Here is a 6,577-nt window from a genome sequence, read left to right on the forward strand (position 1 = left end):
GATGGGCCCCAATGCCATACAGCTGATGACCTTATAAAAAGAGAAACAGACAGAGATACACAGAGAGGAGAACACCATGTTGAAGACACACTTGTGAAGATGGAAGTAGATTTTATAATAATGCTACCACAAACCAAGAAATGCCTGGGGCTACCAGAAGCACTTTGTTGTGTGTGTACATGTGCGTGTCCGTGTGCGTGTGTGTGTTTCTTCAGGTGGGGGAAGGAAGAGGCTGCTTCTTCCTATGTAGCACTCCGCCAATAGTATTTCTTTGAAGATAATTCTGCTATGTCTCTGCTATAATTTTCTGTCTATCCCCACTATTACTACTAGGTACTGCTATTTCAAAGTCATTTAAGAAGGTGTATTAGTTTCCTATAGCTGCTGTAACAAAGTACTACAAACTAATTCTCCAACAGTTCTGGAGGTCAGAAGGCTAACATACTAGGCTAAAACCAAGGTGTCAGCCACGCTGTGTTCCTTCCTTCTGGAGGCTCTATGGAAGAATCCATTTCCATGCCTTTTCAACCTCTAGAAGCCATTTGTATTCCTTAGCTTGTCACTTCTTCCCTCATCTTCAAATCTGACTACAAACCCTGCTTCCAACACCTTATCTTCTTTAACTCTGACCCTCCTGTTTCCCCCTTAGAAGGACCTTTGTGATTACTATTAGGCCCACTCAGATAACCTCCAATTCTTAATATTATCACATCTGCAGAGTCCCTTCTGTAATACATTTATAGGTTCCAGTAATTAGTACATGGACATCTTTAGGCGCCATTTTTCAGCATTTCACAGAAGATTCCTGGAACATGCACAACTTAGTTACCATAGAATCCTTCCTGCTACAAACACTTTCAAACAATGAATACTGCAATATTTTGTTTAAATATATATCTGAGCACAGAGAAAGTTATAAGACGTCTCCACAGGCCATAGGCTTTGAACCAGGCAGAATTCACATCATGGCACCAAGAATCTTGCATAGCTAGGACCACCAAAAAGCTACATTCTCAGTTCAGACTAAAGAATGTCCACAAATCTATTCCAAAAAGACAAAAAGCACAACTGAAAAATGATCATACAGTAGAATAAAAAAGGCCCACTGACACATGAAAGGTATTAAAAATCAGGAAAATAAAAATTAGAACAATGAGACACCATTTCACATGCACTAGATTGGCAAAAATTAAGACTGATAATGCCAAGGATGTGAGGCATTTAGAATGCATATACACTATAGAATAATCTGACAGCACCTAGGAAAATTAAAGATGTGTATCCCTTACTACCAACGATTCTGCTTCCTGGTTAATACGTAAGAGAACACCCATGTCCCTAACTAGACATGTATAAGGAATTTGTCACAGCCTTATTTATTTATAATAGCAGAAAAAAATGAAAAGAGCCTCCAAATACATCACTAGGGAATTTATAAACTGTGGCGTGATCACATAGTGGAGCACAAATGACCCTGATCTACATATATTAAAATTATAAATTTCAAAAATAAAACAAAGCAAATTGTACAATAGATTAAAACATACTATTTATGAACTTTTCAAACACAAAAATACGACTATATTTTCTTTATGGATGATTACTATATGACATTGTCATAAATTTATAAAAATGCATGAAGATGACAGATGCTGACATCGAGACAGTCTATTTTTGAGAGGGGATAATGGGAAGAAGGCTGTATATTGTAACATCTGACTTCTTAAAAAGAGAGACATGGTATAACACTGGCATGTGTTAAATCTGCCTGGCGGGTTCAAAGGAGTCTACCACATTATTTTCCACGCATATAAAATACTTTCTAATTAAAACTTGCCTTGAAAATTTTAACAGCCCCTTTTTCACTAGGACACTAATTCTAAATTCTTCTGCTTTACCTGTGGTCTGACTTTTCTCATTGTTTTGATTACCTCTACCCAAAAAACCAAACTCACTGCCATCGAGTCAGATTCAACTCATAGTGACCCCTCCTTGGATTTCCAAGGTGGTATCACTATGGAAGTAAATTGCTCAGTCTTCCTTCTGAGGAGTGGCTAGTAGGTTTGAACTGCCAGCCTTCTGGTTAGCAATCAAATGCCTTAGGAACTAATCTATTAGAGCTCTAGTGCCACTCTAATACACATATACCACAAATGGATGGCTTGAGCAAACAGGAGTTTTATTCTCTTACAATTTAGGAGCCTAGAAGTCTGAGTTCAAAGTGCCAGCTCTAGAGGCTGGGTGAAAGCCCCTTGACCTTGGACTTCAGCTCTTCTTGCTTTTGGCCCACGGAAGCTAGAGGCATCTTTTAGCTCAGACAGCTAGCTGGTGGCTGCTGAGGCTGACAAAATCCAAGGTCGACAAATAAAATAACATAGTCCCAAAGGAGCTCTGGTGGCATAGTGCCTAAGGCATTTGACTGCTAACCAGAAGGCTGGCAGTTCAAACCCACTAGCCACTCCTGGGAAGGAAGATTGGGCAATCTACTTTCGTAGCAATACTTCCTCAGGAACCCAAGGAGGTGTCTCGCTGTGAGTTGGGTCCAGTTCAACGATAGTGTAGTTATAGAGATTATCAAACAACATGGCAGGCCACTAGTTCAAGTCCAGAGGGAGTCCCATGATCAGCAGGAAACAAGGCAGGCTACTGAATGAAGACTCAGCTACATGCAGGGTCCAAGCATGCCAAAAAGCGGCAGACCACTCACAAAGCTTCTCCTTATATACGGGAAGTAGACCACACAACCCTAGAGCAGCTACTCACCTGCTCACAGCATATTCCACCATAGAGATGATAGAGATGAGTATCAGTCTCATCATGGGGAATAACTACAATCAGCGCCTAGCCACTCAACCAGGCCCAGCCAAGTTGACCCATAACCTTAACTACCATACTCATCCAGCCTAGTTCCTATTGTTCCTCAAACAGCTACTAAAATCAAGATATCCTTCTCATCCATCTCTCCAATGTTTCATATTTATTCCCATCTGTGCATCTTCAAGTGCTGTCCACATTCCTTCCTTTAATATGTTCCCATCTGGGAAAAAGTAGGGCTATCAGGTCAAAGTGGTATACACCTGAAAGCATTAGGTATTAATTTAACTGTCCAATCAAAAACAAATTTTTCAGATATTACTATATTACTACAAAAGTGAAACTGTCCAAATACAAACTTATGTGTGTGAAATCAATTTTGTGGTAAACCCTCAAATTAAAAAAAAAAAAAAAAACTGAAATCAATTGTATACAAATGTTTTCTTTATGTAACTGGTATTTCAAACCCTTTATAATAAGTCAGAATTATTCATAATTAATGTTTTTAATTAGAAATAACACCTAAGGATTTTTAATACGTCTCCAGTTAAATTTCATTATCAGTGTTTCTTTCACTTTTACCAAAAGAGAGCCTTTTAGAAATGATAATGAAATTCAATTTATTTCTGAGGAGGGGTAATTGTGTGTTATAGTTGATATGTAATTATGAAAAAAACAGGATTAGATGAGGTCTTCCAAACTAGTAATCTAAAAATTATTGATTCAAGTAAAATTAATTCTAACTGCATAACTCAAAAATCTACATTGGTAGACAAAGGAACACCAGGAGCCCTTTGTTCAATTATTAACAACAACAATTTCCGTATGAAACCAATTGTAACAGAAAGTAAATTTAGACCCATGACAAAAAGTTTCCTTCCTTTAGGAGACAGAATGCTGATAAAAGCTGATTATGGATCTGTTAACTCATTGATAGCAATGTTTTTATGAGCCAGGAAGCTCCAACTTTTCCTGTTTTCTCTTTAAAACAAAGAAAAGCTAATCATATAAGCATTATGATTAAAAGAGTTATAATGGAAAAGGCACACCAAAGGAAGATTGTAAAAGTGTCTCCTTCAAGCATGTCTCCCTCAAGTAAGTTCCAAGAGAAACATGCTGGCAGAACTACTGGTTCACGCAGGAGTAGGTTCTGATGAAGGTAAAGAAACAAGAGGGTATTGGGGTAAGGGGTATAGGGATTCTCAACTAAGGCTCAGAAGATGCCACAAACCCACAGAACACCAAGGCACAAAGGGACCTGGCCAGTGATTTCAGTCTATTCCCTTCATTTTGTAGCGGAGGAAATCAGAATAGCAAAGTGACACTCAATGACACAATTTCAGTGCTATAACTGGAACTCAGCTTTCTTCTTCGAGCATTTTTTCTTTCCCAAAGGACTTATCAGAGTGCCTGGCAATATACTTAAACAATTTTTTAAATTAAAATGTAATAATAAGGACTATATTATAATGCATAAGAAACTGTAGCTCTGTCTTTGTACTCAGATAAATATGCATTTGAATCACATCTCCCTAACTTACTTGGCCATGAACCCTGGGTGCACAGTGTTATACAAAGGAAAAAAAAAAATCCTTTGTTCCTATGACCTTTCCATTCATTATGCATCAAGTTAGCTTAATCATTTTGAACTTTTTATGTTTCTTTAATTCGACTCAGAAATTTTGTTACATATGCCTACATTCGCACACAAGCACACAGTGTTCTTTCTGCCTTGAGTTAGGCAGCAAGATATTCTACTTGGGATGAGGAGTTTTATCTTTGACACTTCTCTGTTGTTGTTGTTGTTGTTGTTATGTGCCGTTGAGTCAGCCCCGACTCATAGACTCATAGCGACCCCTCCTTGGGTTTCTGAGGCAGTATCACTACGGAAGTAGGATTGCCCAACCTTCCTTCTGAGGAGTGGCTGGTGGGTTTGAACCGCCAGCCGTCTGGTTAGCAGTCAAGCGCCTTAGGCACTTCTCTAGCAAACAAAATCCTTCAAAATCAATCAACATCTAGTGGAACCCTCAAGACTACGGCCCTTAGATACCTTCAGGCCGGGAAGTGAACTCACCTTGTGGATCAACTTTCAATCAAACAACATACAGTCCTGTAAGGTGAACAATAACACCAGGGAGGTACACATTCCTTAGAACACCCAGCCATACAAGACCAAAAGGGCAGCATTTGCCCAGGGACAAAGCTCAGAAGGCAGGGAAGGACAGAAAAGAAGGATGAAAGGAAATAATAAACATGGGGAGGAAGTGGGAAGAGTGCTGTTACATCCTGGGGATGCAATCAATGTCATGAAACTAAATGTCTGCATTGTTGAATGGAAAATTAATTTGTTCTGTAAACTTTCACCCGAACTACAATTAAAAGTTAAAAAATATTAATCAACTTGTGTTTATGAACTTGTAGATGGATACATGCAACGTTATTAAAGAACAAAGAGAAAAGATGTATATAATGTTCTTTACACTCGAGCATAAGTGAGTGTTGAAATATTAAACCCATATACTAAGCCTTTCAAATGATGAAGGACATACTAGAATATTCTAAAATTAAGAATTGAAAACCAGATGAATTGCTCCCCTGAGGATGAATGACCTCTGTAGTAGATGCATGTTGCTTTTGCAATCCTAGCATACCAGCACACTGTTTTTTGTGAGACCCTTAATCATTGTGCCTCATTGCCTTCTTCCAACCACCACCAATAGCAGAGACACAAGACTCAAGTCTATTGATCATTGGTTACCTGTCCTCCTGCCTACAGTGATTGGTCTAAGCAATTGGTCATAAACCAACAGGTTCAATCAGTATGTCCCTGAATCTGATACAGAGATATTGAGAGAGAGAGAGAGAGAAAAAAAAAAAAAAAAAAACACCAAAAAAACAGATTTCACTGGCACAGCAAGCTACAAGGACCATCTAAGTTGATTATACCAGTGTCCATCTTACACATGGAGAGATCTAGCCTCAAACAAACCTAAGCATAGGCAAGATGAGTTGAAAAGTGGACAGAAGAAAGGAGAGAGCTCTAGCTTTTCTTAGCCCCTTTATCCACCCACCATTGATTATCTATCTAGCTATTGGATGTCCTAGTTATTATACAAGCTAACACATTCTTTCAAGCTCACCTATAAGCCATGAAGAATCTTGACTAATATAAACTCTATCTGGCAAGTGTTTACTTTAAATTTTTTAATATCTACAAACTTGCACTGATCCTATCCACCTTCAGCACTTTGAGCACCTTTCCTACCTAAAAGAAAATTAAATTATCATTCACCTTGTCAATAGGCTTTGAAAACCACGAGCACTTCTTTCAGATGAACTTCTTACTCTAAGGTCAATAAAAGAAGGGAATCAGTGAGCCAGAGAAATGTCCTAAGGCATCTTCTTTCTGCAAAAACCAAAACCAAACCAAACTCACTGCAGTTGAGTCGATGCGATTCATAGAGACCCCTCCTTGAGTTTCCAAGGTGGTATCTCTATGAGTAGATTGCCCAGTCTTCCTTCTAAGGAGTGGCTAATGGGTTTGAACTGCTAGCCTTCTGGTTAGCAGTCAAATGCCTTAGGCACTATGCCACCAGAGCTCCCTCTTTCTGCAAATCCCTCCCTAAAGTAAATTTAACTCCAGCCTATTTTTTTTTTTTTTTTAATTTTATTTTGATTTGGGTGAAGATTTACAGAGTAAATTCACTTTTCATACAGCAATTCACATATACTTTGTCTCATGTCATTGACCAAAATTTACAAT

At 38.4% G+C, this 6,577-nt stretch overlaps 1 protein-coding gene across 1 annotated transcript in view; it reads right to left on the minus strand.

Annotated features, from left to right (window-relative positions):
* Positions 1 to 6,577, minus strand: part of TSPAN13 (tetraspanin 13) — a 37,439-nt gene that overhangs the window by 15,490 nt on the left and 15,372 nt on the right. The window lies entirely within an intron of this gene.

The sequence above is a fragment of the Orycteropus afer genome, unplaced genomic scaffold, assembly GCF_000298275.1.
Source record: "Orycteropus afer afer isolate SDZICR_OR568_19922 unplaced genomic scaffold, OryAfe1.0 scaffold00008, whole genome shotgun sequence".
Taxonomy (NCBI): Eukaryota; Metazoa; Chordata; class Mammalia; order Tubulidentata; family Orycteropodidae; genus Orycteropus; species Orycteropus afer.